The 22,211-nt window shown below is 39.0% G+C and overlaps 1 protein-coding gene and 1 long non-coding RNA gene across 9 annotated transcripts in view; one reads left to right on the plus strand and one right to left on the minus strand.

Annotated features, from left to right (window-relative positions):
• Positions 1–22,211, minus strand: part of ZBTB20 (zinc finger and BTB domain containing 20) — an 814,654-nt gene that overhangs the window by 204,608 nt on the left and 587,835 nt on the right. The window lies entirely within an intron of this gene.
• On the plus strand, positions 2,085–20,905 carry LOC125097628 (uncharacterized). The gene is made up of 3 exons (XR_007126565.1): positions 2,085–2,304; positions 15,603–15,687; positions 20,865–20,905. It is a non-coding gene; the product is annotated as an uncharacterized LOC125097628 (long non-coding RNA).

Here is a 22,211-nt window from a genome sequence, read left to right on the forward strand (position 1 = left end):
TCCTAAATATCATGCCCTGTTCTTTCCCTTACAGTCCTACAATCTCTAAATAAGCCTGAAAGATCCCTAAGATTAATGAACTTAAGCTGTTCTCTAGACTTTCTGATATAAGCATGCTTTTAGGAATTTACATGTTACTTTAGGGTCTACAAGATAATGATCAACACAATAAAGTCTGATAGTGGGTGTAGGGTAATCCACAAGAAGTGTATGGGGTAAAAGTGTAGGCAGGACACCTCAAAGACTGGGTTTCTCAGTCAGTCAACACATATTTCTTAAGCACTTACTGTGTGCCAGTCCCTGTGCTGAAGATAGTAGAACTGTGGGTAGAACAAGAATGATGCTGAGCCACACTGAGCTTATAATTGATAGGGAAACACCCGAACAACTAATTTCACAGTCCGTTCCTTAATTTTGATTATGATAAGGGTATATGAAGAGTGTCAGGAGAACAACTGGGGTGGGGAACTTTGCCATGAGGGTTTTGTGAGAAGGCTTCCTTGAGGAAGTGATGCCTGAACACTGCTTTGGGGCTGGGGTAGGGGTGTTTGTTTGATCAGGGATCACAAAGTCTTATGTTTCTTCTTCCTCATCTCCTTTCATCCACGTGCACACATTTCAAACACTTAAAAGCATTCTTCAAATATACCAAGAACACCAAAACTAAACACAAGAGAAGGACTCTCCAGAGGAAAGAGGCCAAAAATAGAAGAAAAAAAACCCCTAATCTCACCATTTGTTTTGAAAACACCCAAAATGATTAAAACATATTATAAACTAAAACATATGAACTAATCACTTGCCAAGTTTCATTTTTAAATCAGTGCCGTTTTTGAGGTTCATAAACTGAGAAAGAGTTTTCAAATACGAACTTGTTTTTTCTTTTCTTGGCCCTCAGTTGGCTCGAAGCATTTGCTGTTAGGCTGTGTCGAGGCAAAGGGTTCCAGCTGGTTAGGAACATGCGGCACACATCCGCTAGAATGTAAGCTCCACGAGATCAGGGCTTTCTTTATTCATTATTTCAGCCCTGATAAACAGAAGAGTGCCTGGAAGGTAGTTGAGATTCAACAAATATGTGCTGAAGTACCACTGAATGAATATTCTGGGCCTTTGAAGGAATTCTCTAACTTTCTTTTCTTATTCAAGCCACATCTTGCTTTAGGGTCTTACCCTGGGACAATTTTTGCCCCCCACCAGGGGACATTTGGCAGTCATCAAGACTGAAGAAGTTGCTACTGGCATTTAGTGGGTGGAGGTCAGAGATGTTGCTATATAACTTACAATGTACAGGACAGTCCTGCACAACAAAGATTTATCTGGCTCCAAATGTCAACAAGGCCAAGGTTGTAAAATGCTGTCTTAGGCCCTTTGTTTCTATTGGGTTGTACCTGGGAGTTCAATCCTCCATATATCTGAGAGGAAACTGAGTCCTTGAGGAAGAAACCAAAAGGGTTTCCTTAGTTCACTCTCCTTCCTTCCTAACAGAACTGTCTCTACCCTAAGGCACACTGGGAGACAGCCATTTTGCTTTTGCCCTCACTGGGTCAATCTGCAGTTGTTTTGGGGGAAACCACCTGAAAAAGTCTGTCTCTACAATGGTAGTGAATAATTTTTATAGCTTACTGGAGTTTACCTATGAAAATAACCTAATTTCAGTAAAATTAGCTTGTTTACAGACTAGTTATATATCTCTAAGAATAAGGCATGTCATCCTCCCCTAAGTCAACCAGTTTATCCATGTCTGGTCAGAAACTATGCAGCAGTCTAGCTTTACTTATGACAACTAAGATCAACTTCACGAATTCCAACAAAACCCAATAATGTGCCTGGGTAGGAAGACTGGGTTCATAGCATTTCCTCTGCTCCCTTCCTTGCCCTGAATATTAAAATAGTATTATCTGATCCCAGTTTCAATGGGGGGACCTCCATGGTGCCAAAGGAGTGCATGTGCCGATTTCCCCACTATGATGGTTGCTCCGGTAATCTTGGTATTGTGGCATGTGTCCCAGTTACCATAGAGACTGCATACACTAACAGTGTAGCATTGAGATTGGTGGGGAAGACACATTTCACAGAAGCTTTTTTGGAGGGATAAAGATAAGACACAAGAAAGAAAGTGAGACTGCCAATAAAGAGGCACAGCAAAGAGAAGTCCCTGACAATCAGATTCTAGAAATTTGGGACAACAGAGATTACAACTACTACTCTAAAACAACATACCCTTTCCATTCAAAGGCAGCCTCTCTCAGGAAAATTTCAAGTATGAGGAGAAAGAACAGATACAAAACATTTTAAAATGAAAAGGTAAATAAATGAACCTACCAAGGCATAGAGGTGATAAAAGTGGTATGGCCAGAAAACATTTAAATAATTCAAGGGAAGGAAAAAATTAGTAATCTAAGAGCACAATAAAATTAGAAGTTATATTTCTGTAGGATGGCTGACTTACAGAGAGGCTGCCCTCAGGGAGTAACTTAAGTTCTAAGTGTCTCTTTCTACTTCACTGCAAGTGGAAAGAAAAAAAAAAAGATGATCTACCTCTCATTTGTTAACAGAGGTCTTCTTAAATATCCCAATGGTTTGTGTTATGACAGATGAATATGATCCATGCCAGTCAAAGAAAATCTGACAAAAACTCTGAGTGAATACATAAATTAGGGGACATTGTTCATGATGCAAATAGGCTTATTCCATAGGTTCTTTTTTTTTTTTAAATTCCAGAGGTTCTTAAAATAATGAGAGCTTAGAGTTCACTACAGTGTGATCTTACATATGTTCTTTTTCTCTGCATTCAATTTTGAAGTATCCTGTTGTTACAGAGATCAGGCATGTATGTAAGGTAAACAGCTCAGGGGTTGAACTATAGATGTTTTTAAATAAAAAGGAGGGTGGGGATAGGATATGGGCTGGTGTAGGGGAGGAGTGGGAGTGCATTTAAGAGAAAATTAGTTTAGGAAGATGTCAGATAAGTGATCAGAAGTTCCTTGATGTCCAGGTCATATCTGGCAATGTTTTATTACACATACTTTCACATTACTATGTCCACTGCCCACTGTATACCCATGATTCCCAGTTTTAGTTATCATCAATATGTTAATAGCTCTCAAATTTGTTTCTTGAGCCATTAGTTCTCTCCTGACCTCTAGCCCTCTGAATCAAAAGACCTACTGGACAATTCCAGTTGGATATCTCAACATGTCCAAAGCTGAATCATCTTCTTCCAAGTTTCTCTTCTTCTTATGTTCCTTATGTGAGTGAACAGGATCACCATTTACCCATCTGCCCAAACCCCATACCTGGGAACCATCTGTTGCTTTTTCATCACCCCTCAAATAATCACCAGATTTGTAATTCTAATGTAATTTCTTTTAATAACTGAGGGAGGCTTTTATGCATAGAATGCGATATTTACAGTTAATTGGGTTTAAAACTATTGTGTATGTATGTGTGTGTGTGTATCTGTATACATACACATTACTCTATTGGTCTAATAACTTCAGTATGAAATAAGAAAAACAAACTTTCAGGAAGGGTGAGGTCACTAGGTAGAAAATTTAGAACCTTAAACTATTTCAACTGTCAGTAAGAGGGTTAGAAGAATGAGAGTTAGGGCCTGCTTTCGGAATACCTTCTGGAATCATTCTAACAAGGTCACCAATGAACACACTGAATATTTTTGTAGTAACTATAACAATGAGTGATTCTAAGTCTATATCCTACAAAATGCTTTTACAATACATGTCTTCTAAGTTCAAGTTCCACTCTTACCTACTTCTTTCACAATCACTTTCCACTTTGTAGCCTGATAAAGATAGGCAGTATTTTGTTTTCCCTCATCAACCAGGTTTCTTCATTCTAGTGACCTTTTACTTATTGATGTTTCTCACATTTCTAGGTCTCTTGTTCCCGTTGCACCACATTAGCTCAGGCCTCTCTGTTATCTGTCACTTGTGATATTGTAACAGTCCATTGTGCTATGTTCTCTTCTGTTTCTGAGCCTTAGCACGTTTCACTACTTGTGTCTAGAATGCTCATATTCCCTGATAAACATTTGCCAAATGAAAAAAATAAGTACTTTAGATGTTGCTGCTTTGGGTGCTAAACAGAAATAGTGGCCTATCTAATATTCTGGATAAACCTGCATAAAGTGCACTTACTTGCAAAATTAATTTTGAAGAACCTTAAAATTTTGCCATGGAGAATCAAGGGGCCCATGCCACAGTATTAAGTTTTGCATTTAACAAAAACACTTGCAAACTCAGGGAAAGAAGCACTCATTCTTTCTTCATTCACCCAGCAAATATTTACTAAGCACCTTTATATACCAGGTACTATTCTAGACACTGGGGACTTCTTAAAGCACTAACCCAGGCAAAAATCCTGAAAACCATACAACAAAATCCTACAATTATTGCACTTATATTCCATCTTGGGGTAATAAATATGTAACTAAAATGTATATCTGAAGAGAGTAAATGCTGTGAAGAGAAATGAAGCAAACTGGGGTGTGGGAAGTACCATTTTAAATATGGTGGTTATGAAAGCCTTACTTAGAAATGAAAATTGAGGGGTGCCTGGGTGGTTCAGTTGGTTAAATGTCTGGCTTCAGCTCAGGTCATGATCCCATGTTCCTGGGATCACCCCGAATCACAAGGGAAAAGCAGGCTCCCCCCACCCCCCCGCTGAGCAGTGGGGGTGGGGGGAGCCTGCTTTTCCCTCTGCCCCTCCTCCCTGCTCATACTCTCTCTCAAATAAATAAATAAAATCTTAAAAAAAAAAAAAGAAATGGAAATAGAGCAAATACTTGAGAGTGGTGAGCAAACAAGACTCATCTGGGAAAAAGCATTATGGGAAGTGAAAAAAGCTGGTGCAAAGGCCCAGGGGTGAAATCATGTACAGTAGATATGGAAGCCAAAGAGGCCAAGGGAGCTTGAGAGGAGTGAGTGAGGCATCAATTGCTAAAGAAAAACACTGAAGTTAACAGGGGCAACAATGTGTACGGCCTTTTGGAATACCATAAAGACTTTGGCTTTTCCTTTTAGTAGATGGGGACTCTTAGAGAGTTCTGAGCAGAGGAGTGACACAGTCTGACTTAATTATGTTACATACCTTACAAAGATCACTTTGGCTACTGTTTTGTGAGTAGACTGTAAGTGGAAGGCCAGAAGCAGGGAAGATAATTAGGAGGCAACTCCAGTAATCCAGGCAAGAGATGGTAGTAGCTTGAATCAGGGTAGTAGCAGTGGTGAGGATAAGAAATGGTTAAGATTCTGAATGTATTTTGGAGGCAAAACTACAGAATTCATTGGTGAGTTGAATTTGTGACAGAAATAAAAAAGCTGGGAGAGAAATGAACTTTTGAGTTGAGCAACTCTGAGGATGGAGGTGCTATTTACTAAGGTGGGGAAAACCATATTTGCTGAATACAATAAGGAATTCCATTGGGAGTTGTTGGGTCCCTGACGTCCATTAGGCTCACAGTGGAGACGTTGAATAAGCAATTGAACACGTGAACTTAGAATTCAGGGTAAAGGCCTGGACCAGAGGTACAAGCTTGAACCATAGCTGGGGTGTGACTGTGAAGGAAGTAAATGGAGATAAAGAAAAGAGAAGGTTCAAGAATTGAGCTCTAGGAGCTTCTGGTTTTGCATGTTGCAGAGATGAGAGTACATTAGCAAAGAAGTCTGAGAAAGAATGGCCCAGGAGATGGGGGGAAAATCAAGTGAATGTGGGGGACTGAAAGCCAACCAAGCAAAGAAAGTTTTAATAGTGAAAGAAGTAGCCATGGAAAACAATGCTGGTAGACGGGGAAAGATGAAGACTGAATTAGTTAACGGATTTGGCAACTTGGAAGTTACTGGTGAATCTTAATGGTGGGTGCAAATGCTAGTTAGAGAAGGATCAAAAGAGAATTAGAGAGTAGAAGTAGAGTGCTTGTAGTGATTGTACGCATTTCTTCAGAACTTTGGCTATAGAGGGAATCAAAGAAATGGGATAGTAGCTGGCAGGGAGTGTGGGGTTAGAAAAGGGTAATTTTTAGACTGAGAGTACTTACATGTTTGTATGTTTATAGGAGAGATTTGGAAGAGAAGGAAAATTGGTAAAGTAAGAGAAAGAGGGGAGATTTTTCAGGAGCTCTGTGTATGAGTGTGTGAGTGGGGTGGGTCTGACTGAAGGCACAGTGAGGGGTGGGCTGAGACAGGAACACACAGGGTTTATCCACAGTTACAGGGGAGAAGACAATGTGTGGGCATGCATGCAGATGGGAGGGTAGGTGTGCTGGAGAGCCAGTGTTCATGCAAGTTCTTTTTTGACTATTTCTATTTTTTCACTGAAGTAGGAAGGAGGGTCATAAGTTGAGAGTAAGAATAGGGAAGGAGATGTTGGAAGTTTGAGAGAAGGAAAGATATGAAATGCTCTTGTGGAGATATGGGGAAGTAAATGGACAGGGAAGCACAATATCATTGCAGGGCAGCACTAAGAACCCCTTGGAGTGATCAGGAACTTACAGTGAAAGTCATCACGTCACCTGCATGTTTTTCTCCAGCCACAGTCAGCTGGCATGCAGGCCTACAACAGGCACGGAGTTGCATACGATCATGATTGTTGGGATTTGCCAGGAGAGGACAGCGAAGCAAGAGAAGATCAAGGAAGTTAAGGGTGTGTGCAAGAAAAAGATTATAGTCATTGTCCAAGGAATCTAAACTATATAAGGAAGTGAGAATATGAGGGGTGAAGGGTAGAACTGATGAACGAGAGCTCCAGTACATTCTGGAGTTGTTGCCTTAAGGGAACTGTGAAAGTATGAGGTGGTGGCTGAAGAGTGGGATGCTTGAAATGGAGATGATGGAAAAGTTGTGATTATTAGTAATGACAAGGTCAAAAGTGTAACTGCAGAAGTGAAGAGCTTTGTTAGGGTGAAGGACAGATCACCAGACAATCAAGGAATTGAGACCCTAGGTGGTGGGAGGATTACATATTTTAACATAGAAATGACCAGGAATTGTGATGAGGGAAAGACAAAAAGAGTGCTAGTGAGTCAGTGACTAAAATCTGTAAGAAACTGGAGGTGGCAACCAAGGCTTAGTGGATCCCTGCAAGAAGGAGGGATTATGGGAGCAGGGAACTCTCCGACCTCCTCCCCAACTTTTCCTCCCTTACTTTTCATCTTCTCCGTTGATATGACTGGCATTAGCAAACTTCTGATTTCCCAGCCTGGAGAGCTACAAATCACCCGTGACATCACTTTGTAATTTCTCTTTAAATTACATAAACGTCCTAAGAATTTTCACTTTCAAATATTTACTCTCTTCTCCCAATTTTGGGCCATCACGACTCTTGCCAGTCACACTCTTTTCCATCATTGAGTTTAATGTTCTTCATGGCACTAATCACTCTCCAAAATTACCTTGTTTGTTTATTTGTTTGCTTTTTGCTGGAGGGAGGTTCTATCGTCCTTCATTAGAATCTAAGTTCCATAAGGGGAAAAGCCTTCTCTATTTTGCACCTGAAACATAATATGCCCTCGGTAGATATTTCTAGAATGAATTCATTGGTGGCCCCATCATGTTCTGAGGAATCCTCATTGTCTCAGTTTCACACACTGGCCCCCTTCACCATCCTACTTGTTTCTCCATACTCTCCTGCTCAAAGATGGGATGATGGACGACATAGATGCATCTCACTCAGCAGGGGCATTTTACAACCCCCACCCCCCATACACCCTGTTGATTTCCATCCTGACAATTTCATCATGTTTCTCCCTGTTTTTTTTTGTTTTTGTTTTTGTTTTTGTTTTTGTTTTTCCTCCCTGTTTTTAATGTCAGTTCCCTATACACCAATTCTTCAAGTCTCACCTTGGGTCTCATCTCCTGGCTGGCTTTTCCACGATTACTCTAAGCCTGGCTGATTTTGCTCTTCCAGAAAATTCTGCTATGCCTAAAAACACCAGCAGCTTTATCTTTGCTAATTGCTGAAGGTGTGTCAATCTTATCTTTCCACTCTGAGCATAGGTTTATTTTGTCTCAGGGATCCTGCCTTACATCAGAAGTGTACTCCCAAAGAACTAACATAATGTAGGACAGATAAGGTTCGTTCAAAAAAAATACCATGGCTTCACTGGACAGTTTCACTGACTTCTTTCTGTCTTCCTCAACAATCTGATAAACCTGACTCCCGTCCTACCTTTTACTTCTGCATTTAGGTAAATCTGGCTATTCCTCCTGCTATATAGATACTGTGTTTAAGACCAGGCCCTTCATCCAACCACACTGAATTCTACACCCTTGCATTGCAATTTCTGTAACTAAATCATTGTCTTTGCCATTACTGTTCCTGGAGCATCTTGGCAATTTTGCTGTATTCAGGACATAGCCACCAAGGCCATCTTTCTTCTTGGTTGATTCTTTCTTTAAAAAAAAAACTCTTGCAATTCTTTTCCATCAAACTTTATGTATCCCCTTGGGGTTTATTTTTCTTTGGCTCCATTCTTGGTCTGGTTCTCCTTCACTTTTTCTATGTTCAGTCCCTGCTTTTCACTCGATTTGCCCTTTGTCTCATTTGAGGGAATCAGCTTTCACACCTTCTTTCAAACCACCCTGTATATTTAGAATAGTTTCTCAAATAATATAAAATTTATAATATTTATGAATAAATGACACAATGCCAAGATATTCTGTCTCTTCTTTCAAATAACATCTGAAGATGCACCTGCACCACTGAGTTCTATATTTAAGATATTGAATAAGTATCATTCATCCATCTGTTTTCATTCTGTCTTGCATTTTTCAGGACCTGCTTCAGAGTTGTATTGTGAGGTCTTTGGGGCTAGAGACTGTCTGGCATAGTTCACAAACTGGCCTTTGCTCTGTATATTCATATTTCTTTCACAAATAATAAATAATAATAATAGCCCACTGTGCATTTTTACATTCCACTCATAAGTCCCTGGAAAAAGGAAAACTAATAAACAGGGATTATAATAGAAACGCTGAGACAAAACTAACCTCTTACCAGGTTTTGCTACAGTAACATAGACTTCTATAGACCGATATTCTAATAAATAATTACCTACTTAAGTCATTTGTAAATTGTTCCTTTGCCAACATTATGTATCATATCAAATGCCTATGTGGTTTATAGGACAGGGAAAAACAAGTAGAACATTACAGCTATGTGGGGGATCAGAGCAAAAGCAGCAAAATAAGAGGTTTACTCTGCTGGGTGCACAGTTTGTAAGAATTAGTCTCACAAGTAGAACTACTTGACAGAAAATGTGCCTGCTCTCCAGCTTCCCCTCTCCCCTCCCCTTTCCCTTCAGCACTCCACAGCTCTTTTCAATAATGACTTTCTTTCTCTTTTCCTTTCCTCCCTCCCTTCCTCCCTTCCTTCCTCCATTCTTCCCCTTTCTTTACTTCCTTTCTTCCTTCCCTTCCTCCCTCCCTCTCCCCTCTCCTCCCACCCCCTTCGTCCCTCCCCTCCCCTTCCCTTCCTTTCCTTCCTCTTTCTCTCCCTTCTTCTCTCTATTCTCTTTCTCTCTCTTGATCTCTTTTTTCTTAAATTTCACGGAAAGTATATAATTTTGTGTGAAAAATCTGTTTTCCTGTGAATATAACAAATGTTCTGCTTGAAGCTGCTCTAATAAAATGGCAGTATGTCTAACAAAAAAGGGGGACTGTACTTAATGCCTGGAGCGCCTCCTTATTTATCTGCAGATGAGCCACATTTAAATTCCAGTCTAAAGTGAAAACCAAAATGTGCCGATTGACTCGTTACTTCAATGGCCACTAGATGGCAGGTCCAAAAACCTGACTGGGGCCTCGCTGGAGGGAAATTCTTACATGGAAAATGGGTTTCAGGCACTCAATCTGGTATTGGTTTATCAATAAGTCTCTTCTCTTTGGTGGATAAGACAATATCCACATTACTTCACAGGAAAGCATTTTAACAGCAAAGTCTGTAGAGTACCGTCATCACAATACTCACATACCCAGATGCACCTCATCTTGGGACTTCCAACAACATGCATTCTCAGGTCTGGTATTTATAAATGTTCAGCTGTATTTCATTATCTAATGGTCTTTGTCATGCCTTGCCATAATCTCAAAGGTATAAAAAGTCATTGTCTAACCTGCCTCTGTAGGAACACATGGAGAGGACACTCAAATAGGCAGGCAGGCAAACAGAGCTGGACTCTGTACCACTTAATATATATTTATCAGTAGATCCAATTGAGTATTTTATAATTTGGTATATACCTATCTAGATCTGTACCTGTATCTATATCTTCTTTCCTTCTCTAAAGATTTTATTTATTTAGTTGAGAGAGAGAGAGAGAGAGAGAGAGAGATAATGAGTGGGAGGGAGAGAGAATTGTAAGCAGACTCCACGCTTAGGAAAGAGCCTGACACGGGGCTCCATCCCATGACAGCGAGATCACGACCTGAGCCAAAACCAAGAGTTGGATGCTTAACTGACGGAGCCACCCAAGTGCTCCTATATCTATGTTTTCTATACCAGAGGCTGACCATATATTCACATTGTTTTGGGAAAAAGAATGTTTATCTATGAGACCTATTATTTAATAGAAAAAAATAAGCCTCATGACTGAAACTGACATGAAAAAATTTAGGACAAATTCTTTGTTGTACCCAGTATCATTTCCATTTTCTTGCATTGAAAGGGAGGCTTCAAAAAGTGGATCTTATGAGACCATAAAAGAAGTCATTCTGAGGCAAATTATTATAAAGATAGACTGAATCTCTCCCTTCATAATTTTTTTTATCTTTTTTTTTTTTTTTTTTGGTTAGCAGATTATCCTGATATAAGTGATTTGATTACATGGACACTGAGCACTTTTATTTATCTTTTAATTAAAGAAATGACCTTATGATTTTTAAAAGTAAAGAATCACAAGTTCTGAGATAATTTATCATTCTCACTTAAGAAAATATGTTCTAAAGTCAATTGTATTTTTGTACAAAAGCTGTGACATGCATTCTGATATACATTTTAGCATTGATACCAATTAAAATTTTATAACAATCAAAGCAACACAAACTCAATTATAGCCATCCAGCTCACTCACCACTAACCTTTGGTTCCCCCTTTCCTTTGAAATTAAGGTAAAAGACTGACATTAAAGATGCTGATTTCATCTATGCTGGCTCTGTATATTTGGACCTGAGACATGAGAAGAAGAGGACGTATATAGTGGCCCTCAGATTAAAAAAGAAAAGATTTCTTTTTCTCATCAGAAGTACATATGGACTTTCCTGATTACCAAAGAAGAGATTTTACATCATTACTAGCTGACTTCCTTTAGTTTGGCAGTGGAATTTAAAATACGATGACAGAAACAATTTATGATGAAGCTCCATGGTTATTTCTACATAATTGTGGTGACTGGAATTAAACCCTCACTCCTCTCCTGCAAAAATTCTACAAAATTTTGCAGATACAAAATTGTACCTCCCTCATAGAAAGAGCTCTGGAACAGCAGCCAAGGCCTGGGTTCTACCCTGGTTTCAACAATGCCTCACAGAGTGAAACCCAGAGGGCATGGGCTCCCCAGGCTCTTCTTCCTTACCTCTGAAATTAAAAAAAAAAAAAAAAAAGCCTATGATTCCTCTCTGCTTTAGCATTTACTATCCAGCGAAGTACACTAGTATGCATTACAGATTTTTTTTTCTCTGAAATAGATGAATTTTCTCAGATGAGAGAACAATGTTGTTGTCAAGGAGCTAACATGGAAAGCTAACACCTACCCATGGAGGTGAAATTGGAACAGCTCATTCCTTCAACCCTCCCTTTTCCCATTCTGTATCACTCTTCCATGGACTCCCCCATGGCCTGCAAGTCTAAATTGTACCCCTGGGACCTTCCCTGAGCCCAGGCAATCTCTGGCTAATATGAAAAAGCCCTCTGGTTTTCCTCTTGGGCACATAGCTCAATTCCATTTCCCAGCCCTCTGTGCAGATGGCTATAGCCTTGTGACCAAATTCTGGCCAGTGGGATGTCAGCAGACATGACATGAGCTACTCCTGCCCTGACCCCCCACACCCCCAAAACAATCCTTTGCAATTATTGCTCTTTCTTTTTAACAGTTTTCTGACTGGAAGTCACATCCAAGGTGACCTTGGAAGCTGCGTGCTATGGATGACAGAATCCCTGCCAACCTGGATCCTTGGCCAGTCTTTACATGAGCAAAAGAGAAACTTCTATTGCTTATGTTTATTGGTTATGTTTATTGTTTATGTCTTATAAAAGCCAATATTATCTTAACTAAGAATTCCCCTAAGCCAGAAATTGGCTGTCTCTCCAGACACTTTACTTATGTTTCTTTGACCATGTTTTCACCATGTAATGAATTCTTTACTGGTGTGTAAGATGTTCAAGGACAGTACACGTTTTATTCACTTTCTCATCCTCCACAGAACTCTAGTTGAAAAAATGTTGAATAGAACATAACTGTTTTGGAAATTATAAAAGGTGGTTAAAAAAAAAAAACAAAACCAACAACCCTAGCTTTTTTGTCTTCTCCTATTTAGGCAGAAGGTAGGGATGATGGGTTTTTCTGGTGTAGAAATGTTAATATGATATCCACAGCCTCTTCATGCAGTTTGTGGACTACCTTCCTAAGAACTGTGCTCCCCAAATAAAGTGCACATTAAATATTTTGAGAAGTTAAAACATTACCAAAGGAAGGGATTAAGTGAAAGGATAAACTGAGAAACATGAGAACAAAGGGATTAAAAAAAAAATGTGAGTTCCATGGGGCTTCTACCACCATTACCACTAATGAAATTATAGCTATAAACTATTATCTCAAAAAGAGCACTGCACTTTTGGTACCTCTCTCAGTGTCAGTATTAACCTCTTCTGAATCAAACTCTTTTTTTTTTCTTTAAAGATTTTATTTATTTATTTACTTGACAGGCAGAGATCACAAGTAGGCAGAGAGGCAAGCAGAGAGAGAGAGGAAGGGAAGCAGGCTCCCTGCTGAGCAGAGAGCCCGATATGGGACTCGATCCCAGGACCCTGAGATCATGACCTGAGCTGAAGGCAGCGGCCTAACCCACTGAGCCACCCAGGCACCCTGAATCAAACTCTTTAGACATTTTCTGTTTTATTTTTAGTTGGCCTCACCACAGCCCCTCCCTGCAACACCTCACCCTTGGTTTCCTCGATACTGGCCTCATTTTCCCACTCTCTGTCACTGACAGTCCTCTCTTGCCTTTTCTTTGGCTCCACTTTCTTGTTCACTCCTTGAGTACTAGAATTTCCTTTTATTCTGCACTGGGTTTTCTCCTCACAACTTCTAGAATCATGTCATCCAGTCTTATATGGCTTCACCTACTACTTCCTGACGAGTAACTCCTGAATCTTTACCTTCAGCTTAGCACTTTTTCTGGAGCTCCAGATCTGTATTGTCTATGGTCCCTGGATATTTTAAGAAAATCTAAGGATCTTGCAGCAACGTTAAACACAAGTCCCAAATGAAAAGCATTACTTGCCTTTCTTGGCAAACCTCTTCTTTTTCCTTCCATGTTACCTCTCTTGGCAGATGACATCAAGTTAGACATTTTAAACTTTCCTAATCCACCTCTTCATCCCTTATCTAAATTAGCTAATTAACTTCTAAATCCTAATAAGTGTCTTTTTGGTTCTTTTGAGACTTTTAGCCTAGATTTGAAGACTGGAGAACTGAAGGCCAATTAAAAATAGGACTTCTTTTACCACAATGTCAGAGACTTACTACTTACTAAATTTCTTCACAAAAACACATAAAAAAGGCAAGAAGGATGAAATGACCAAAAAAAAAAAAAAAAAAAGATTTTCATACCCTTCCATCATACCTAAGTTACACTATAAACCAGCAGAGAACCATGAGAGTGGACATTATCACCTTCCATTTCTCAAAATTGGGATTGATTTAAAACAAAATTGAATAAACGAAAGGAAGGATTTTTGCAGAGATGATAGGACAGGAGCTTTGCTCATCGCCATTCCTTTGGTAACTTTGCAAAAAAGATTTAAAGGAATGTCTCTAATGGCTAAACCCATAGAACCTCAAGGCCCATGGTTTTCATTCATTCCTGGATCTAACTACAAAGGCTCGCATTTATTTTTAAGTGTTACGTTTTTCCACTGACATTCAAATGAGATTTCCCTTCATCTAATCAGTTGCCTTGATTTCTTGGTCCTAAAATTCATTCTTCAGTGTTTTCCTCAATTCTTCAACATCAGTAATAACTTTCTATAGCAACTGCGGTCCTTTTTCTTTCCCTGGTGATGTATTTATCATCTATTACACAAACCTCCTCTTTGCTTCCTCCCTTTGCACCACCAGCTCTAACATCTTAAATTTTCATTTGACATACTGCTTACCTAAATTATTTCATGTGTGTTCCCATCCATGGAAATTCATTTTTGTGTGACATAAATCCCTACCCTATTCTATTTCACAGTAATAAAACTTTATACTGAATTGCCAAAGAGATAGGTAACCAAGCACGCAGTTTAAATTAAGTGCAAGATACACATGTTTGAATATTCTGCTCTCTGTCTAAGATGTGTAGAGACAGGTCCTGTTTGTGTCTGAGCATTCTGTCATCTGACTCAAACTGCTGGAGTTAAATCATGTAAAAACACTTTTCTTACTTTGATTCAAAAGTAACTTCTGCTATGGAAAAAAAAAAGCAGCACAGTAAGGAAATCATGTGTATTAAAAAATCTCTTCTAAATAACAATTACAGCTGGATTCAGTCATGAAAGATGCTCTATGACTTGAGCACAGGCCAGTGAGATTAAAACTCTTCCAGGGTTGGCATTCTCATTGATTGTTCTTCTTCAGTACTTTTAATGGTTTCTAGTCCTTGTCCACGCTAACCTTTGCTAGTTGTTGTAGCCATGGTAAATATCTTATTTATTGGATTTTATTAGCATTTCAAATTTTGACATTTGGAAAAGCATAGTCCTCCTTCTTTTTCAACCTGTCACTTTTAATGTATAAGTGTCCAGGATTTTTCCACTTTTAAGTTTCTCTTTCCTAGCTTCAGAAGATTATAATTTTGGCAAGTCAGAATTACTTTGTTAATCTGTGGCCCCAACATTTCAGTTCCATACCACAAAATTTCAGTCAGAGGTATTATTCATGTGATTTAGGCACCAACGTTTACTAGGGCCATAATTATTTGGCAAATTTCTGGCGAAATAAATTTTGGCTGAATCACCTATTGAATTATGTTGATTCTCCACCATTTTTGGTAATATGATAGTTATAATGCTAGACATTCACATAGCACTGTAAAGTTTTCAAAGTGCTGCCACAGATGTAGTTCTGATCTCTCAGTATACATTGTGGCATAAGCAATCAGACGGTACACCCATTTTATAGATAAAGAAACACAGTAACAGAGAATATTATTCTGGAGCACGCATGGTAAGCAGCCAAGGCCAGCACAAACTCTTGTTCCAGTGTTCTCTCCTCTACATCATGTTAATATTGTTTACTTATTCTTGCTTTTCAAATATCCTACCATCAGGCCCTCCTCCGACTGCACTGATACCATTTCTATCCTATCTACTTGATCTCTTTCTAGATTGTATCCACCCTTCTGGTTCACAGCCCTCACTTGAGCTACTCAAGGACAACGTTTCATCCACATTTGCACCTTGAAGCCTCTGGTGAGATCCTCCTACGCATTTGCCCAGTGACTCTGAGCTAGAAGTGTTCATCATCTCTTAGTTGTAAACTGTGTTTGACCCACGCTTTTAAAGAATATGTTATAAATGTTCATATTATTTGAGAGGAAGGCATTTCATCCATGTCACAAGTAGAAGAATGGAAAATCAGGAGAGTGAACAGCTTATCTGAGAGTATCCAGGGAGTCATTGACGGAGACCTGAAGCAGAAAAAACACAAAGCCAGGGATCCTTGTGCTCAGGCTGCCCCTGTACCATGCAGTCAGAGGTCCCAGGACTCAGCAGCCTGTGAGGGCTGTGTGAGCAGCATGGACAGTGTTGCCACTTCCCTTGCGTTGGCTACAATTATTTAAAAGAACTGTGGCAAACTGGACATTTTGTTCCCTTCTAATTTATCTGTGTTCCCGTAGCCATGTCTCCACTTCTAAACACTAATCACTTCTCTAGGTGAGCTTAAGTACCTAATGATTAAGAGCCCTCCAGATCTCTAGTACCGTCTTCAATACAGTTAGTGCCCTTTCTGTCCCATTTGCCCCCTGTGCTTGGTACTGAATCAGAACAGCAAATACCCCTAATGAGGAATCATGATACAGGATTAAATTTATAAATTAAGCAATTCCTTGAGCTTTTTTTAATGTCAATTCCTTTCATCTTGGAATCCCCACCCCCCATTTGCTTAAAATACATCCCACTGTGAAACTAAAAAAAAAACAATGCTGTTATGACAATTCAAAGAGAAATACTGAAACCTAGAAGAGACTCTTGTCACCTGTAAGGTCTGGCATCTAGCATCAGATAACCTAGGCTCCCAGGGAATGGTAGGACAATACATTAGCAGATTTAACATTAATCTCCAGAATCCCAGATTTATTTCCTGTCCAGGTTAAGTGCTCTTTTGATTATTATAGCAAAAAATAATACAAAAAATCGATTACAACCATTAATGGAGGCTTAAAATATTAACTTCCATAGCTTTAACCCAATATCTATAATTAAATGCAAAAAAGCTAAGTTAATGCAATGTTAAGGTTGAGCTTCTAATTGCACAAAAGTCATGAAATTTAAAATTAAGGTTTCTAGTGCCACTCTCTGTCAGTTCTACAACATTCCTCACATGATTTTTTACAATATATGTTTAACTTAAATGTGTCAGTGATGGAATTTATTGGAAAGAATATAAAACACAATAGATTAGGACTGAATTTGTAGATGTCTGCTTAGAGTTTTATGTAACCAACAACACTAGGAAAGTGCAATTATTTTTAAATTATGATGCCCCATTTCAGCGATTACCATACTCCAGTTTAGGAATTTACCCATTTCCTCTATAAATCCTTTAACCTTCGCTTCTGATTACAAACTATCCATCCCCAAGAGAAGGAAAGATAATTTATATTTAAAAACAAACAAACAAACAAACAAAACAACCTGTGGGCTGTGACAGTACACGTGGGCCAGTTCTTTCAACACATGACAAAAAATATTCATGGAGGACTATTACTTAAGAAGAATAAGTAACTCAGACTGCTCAGGTTTATGGGTACATCTAATAGAATAAGCAAAGGGTGTAGAGATGGGTAGATAAGGAGTCAGACCTTCTAATGCTACCTACCAGCCAAGATGACTTTGGGCAAATTACTTGCCAGCCAAGGTGACTTTGAGCAAGTTACAAGAGTAATCATACCCACTTTATAGGATGACTATGAAGATGAAATGAAGTAATATATGTGATGCAGGCTTTGCAAAGCTCTCCTGGAGTTTATAGCACCACAGCGACTATTAACATTAAAGAATGAATAATCATCATTTAACTATCATGTAGCTATCCATAGGGTACTTCTGAAACACCATACAATGATCATGGAAAATTCATTTTATTAAAAGATATGTAGAATTTTTTTCATAATAGTTTCCTAAGGTTAGGTATGTGTCTATGGCTTATTATTGAGTGTCCAGATATGTCCAATACATAATGCATGGAGGTACATCAGCTACTTCTGAAGGCAGGTGAGTGAAATGAATTCTCGAATACTGGGCTGCCATGCCCAACATTGTCTTCAAATTTTATGAAACATTTGTGTCTAAACAGAGAATATGCTGGGTAAATTCTAGTCCAACAGGCAATTTCGACAGAAAGTTTTAAATCACAAATATGAGGGCTTAAAGCTAAAGTGCCACCTCAACCAAAACAATAATAAAAACTCCTAAGTGCATTCTGGCAGGAATAAACACAAGCAGCAAAGCCTGTTGTGGACGGTGCAGAGCCCAGTAAGGTAACCAAGTGAATAAACAGCTAAGGCAGGATTATCCTCATTTGGGAGGAATCCATTCCAGACAGGAATTAAAGGGGAGGGGGTTCGGGAGGGAGAATGGAGGTTGGGGGGAAGGGCTTTGCATCTGAAAGCAGCTAAGTTATCCTGTAGAATGAAAAGGAAATTTGTTTTTCTCTGTCAACAGTAATCTTGTTTGAGGTCTAGCGGACTGGTACACAAAAGATACATGTGTTCCACCTACTTGGTTTTTCTCCTTTGGCAGCGAGGTACATAGGCAGGGTTCAGGTGAATCAGACCCACTCAGAAATAACACAGCCAAATTCTCTTCCAAACATATAAATACTGATTCCTCAATAGCTTTATTCAATAGACAGATAACTTAGTGCATAGTTCCTGGCATATTCACAGCCAGCATTTGCTCCGGGGACTACTACAGTGAAAAAAAAGAGGGGGGGGGGGATTCAAATGAAAGGCAGAGATATCTATACTGAAACCATGAATCACAACTGATAACAATGACTGAAACCAAAAAATCTCACACACATACAATATCCAGGAAAACGTAAACGATCAATTTTTAAATTGAAATTAAGAAATTAATCAATAATTTCTGAGTCCTATTGGCTTCTCCTGTCTTAAATAAATGGTGTAGAAGAGATTTTGAACAGAGGAACAGGGGAAGAATTGGATCGGTGAGGTCAGCATCACGTATCATCTTGATTACCTATGATATGGACCAAGTTGTCTACCTCTTGGCACTTCATATTCTAAACAACAAGTAGTGAATTCACTATAAAACCTTTAGGTGATATAAATTCTATTAGAAAATGGGCTGTTTCCCGAATAAGCCAAGGACTATAGCTGTCTACACCAAAAGACTTTTATTTCCCAAGCTTTTTAACAACATCAGCATATATTTATAATAATACAATTAACACTTTTAAGACCAAGAAAAAAGGTAAGGTTTCAATGGTCATAAAAATAGAAATGAAAGTAACAACTATCTTTTAAGAAAGGGAAGAGTTCTCTTTTTATAATACCTTAATTCAAAAGTCTTTTGAAGTCTTTTTCTTTAAAGATTTTCGTGTAAAATTTACCTTTGAGAGCAAGCATGAAAAGTCTCAGAAAATAGATAAATACTGTTAATTTATTTTTATTTTTTTTTTAAAGATTTTATTTATTTATCTGACAGAGAGAGATCACAAGCAGGCAGAGAGGCAGACAGAGAGAGAGGAGGAAGCAGGCTCCCCGCTGAGCAGAGAGCCCGATGCGGGGCTCGATCCCAGGATCCTGAGATCATGACCTGAGCCGAAGGCAGCGGCTTAACCCACTGAGCCACCCAGGCGCCCCAATACTGTTAATTTAAACACTTCCCTTCTCACTCTAGGAAACCTTACTAAACTAAATGACAAACAAATTAGAAACCATTCATTCATTCATTAATTCAGGAACTATTTATTGAGCACCCACGATGTCGGCACCCAGCAAGGCAGTGAACAAGAAGGTCCAGGCTTCCGCTCTCACAGATGGTGTACAACACAATCTCCTACCATCACTGAGGAAACACTAGCCATAGTTAGGCTTATTGAGTTTGGTCATAGAGATAAATAAAATTCAAAACAGTGAGCATTTAAGTTTCATGTCATTAAAGAATTTTTAAAATAATAGTTTACTGGTATCATTTTAAGTGTTTGTTTACAAATTACCTTCTTGCTAATATTCTGAGCACGACAGAGCCATTTTTGAAATAATGAAAGCAAATCAATAAAAAAAACATGATTGGGGGGGAGGAAATCTCTGAAAATCAATTGGAGGGTTTTGAAGGGGAGGGAGGTGGGAAGTTGGGGGAGCCTGGTGGTGGGTATTATGGAGGGTACGTATTGCATGGAGCACTGGGTGTGGTGCATAAACAATGAAATCTGTTACACTGAAAAGAAATTAAATAAATAAAATAAAATAAAAAATTTTTTAAAAAGGCACATTACCTAAGGCCAATAAAATTATGTGATGTGCTCATAAACATGAGATTTTCAAATGTGTAGGGTATCTTTCAGCTATGTTAAAAACTCTGTGACTCATTCATTCAATCTGTATTTACTTAGTATCTAGAACATGGGAGATAGTATCTCTAGTAGCTAATTTTATCCAACCATAAATTTAGAAGAACGACTACCTAGTTCACGTGGCTATCACGAAGAAATCCTGACAGAAAACTAAAATGAAATGGCTCATGAAGTTGATGCATATATTAAAATACAAGAATTCTGCTCACACCTGCTCTTTGTCCTTGGGATGGCATTATCTATAAGTGTCCCTGTATACGAAGGAGGGAAAACCTACTTTGGATATTCATACTCCTGGCTAGGCAAGTCAAAAAAGACTAGGAATTCTGTTGTTACTAGATGGTCTCGATGCCACAGAAGAACAACTTATGGCCTTCTGTATATAACCAAAAAGGGCTGCTAGTATCTTTCAAGTATTCAGAATAGAAGCCACTTACAAAAGCTCTTTTCAGGGTAATTTGGAAATTGTCCTCAGGACTTTTAGTCTCCTACATAAACTACCATTTGTATACCACTTTATAGCTTGTAAAACGCTTTTATGTTCTTTGTGTTGTTTAGTTGGAAGGCAGTAGTGTGGGGATTCAGAGCACAGTCACTGGCACCGGAGAGATCAGGGTATTCATCAAAGACACTTACATGCTTGTATACCCTGGGTAAGCCACTTGACCATTTTAAGCCTTGATTTTTCTTATTTGTAAGTTGGGGAAAATAATACCTACATTCCAGAGAAGTAGAGGTTAGGTGTGGTATAAAGTGTTATTATCATTGATAATCTCTTGCATGGACACCAAGCATTTCTCAATAGGCCGCTTTTCTTCATCAGGTTGGAGGAAGGCGGTCTTTTTCATTACTTAAGAATACACAATCCGGGGCGCCTGGGTGGCTCAGTGGGTTGAGCCTCTGCCTTTGGCTCAGGTCATGATCTCAGGGTCCTGGGATCGAGCCCGTATGGGGCTCTCTGCTCAGCAGGGAGCCTGCTTTCCCCTCTCTCTCTGCCTGCCTCTCTGCCTACTTGTGATCTCTCTCTATCAAAAAAAAAAAAACAAAACAAAACAAAACAAAAAAAAAACACACAATCCAAGCCTCTGGTTAAGGTAATGTTCTCTTCAAATGTTAGATTCTGAACCATCTTCCTAAAATGGTTCTCTAGTTCACGGCCAAAGAGGCCTTTCCATATACTCTCAGAAAGTTTTTCTTTGGGAGGAAGATATAAAATTTAATTCTAGTTCTTCCTTAACCGTAGAATTATATTCCCTGAAGTAACCCGTGCACTGCCATCAGCTTTTATTAGGTGGGCTAAAATAGGGTCAGAAGGAGATTTCCTTATGTAACAGTTGTCCCCGTGGGACTGCTAGGGAGTCTGTTAACATTAGATCCATAGAATTGATGGCCTCTCTCCTTTCCTGATTCATTGATACATCTCAAACATTGGGCTGGCACCATGAAAGCAAAATAGTACATTTTGCACAGTGTAAAGTGGTGGGTGTGGATGTTTTGGGAGCCAGTCAGTCTCTGGCAGCTGACTGAGTCACCCTTGTGCTTTGTTGCCCACTTATATCTTCAGAGAGCAGCTTGGGTGGGGATGCTCGTCAGATGTGCTCATTTAAGGAGAAACCCATCTGAATATGATCGCAACATTTGGCAGGCTTCCTCTACCAAATAGTAAACCTGCCCCACTTGCCTCTGAGAACTACTGCTTGTCCAGGAAACATAGGACTTTTGACTTTCTTCACAGAATAGAACACATTCAGGCCTTCCAACTCAATACCCTGCCTGAGAGTCTCGAGTACTTTACCTGTTCCTCAAACATTTTTAAGCTCCTGGTCTGGACCAGTAGGTTATGGATGTACAGTGAGTCCTTCTGCAACATATGACTATTTTTAGTCATAACTGAAGAATCCAAATGTCTCACTGAGATCTGATGGTCCCATATTTTATTAAGAAGTCAGCAGCAAACATTTGCTGAAGAAGTTTTTTTATGCAGAGTTCTGTATCATACTTAAGAAAATGCTCTCTACTCCCTTAAGAGGCTTATAATCTTGTTGGGAATCAAGCAATAACATAGTCTATATGGGCAAAACTGCTTAACACTTCCAGAGCAACACAAAAGTGAGTGTGCACAGAATATATTAACTCTTTAGGGTAATCAATAGGATAAAAAGATGTAGCA

The sequence above is a fragment of the Lutra lutra genome, chromosome 1 (assembly GCF_902655055.1).
Source record: "Lutra lutra chromosome 1, mLutLut1.2, whole genome shotgun sequence".
NCBI lineage: Eukaryota > Metazoa > Chordata > Mammalia > Carnivora > Mustelidae > Lutra > Lutra lutra.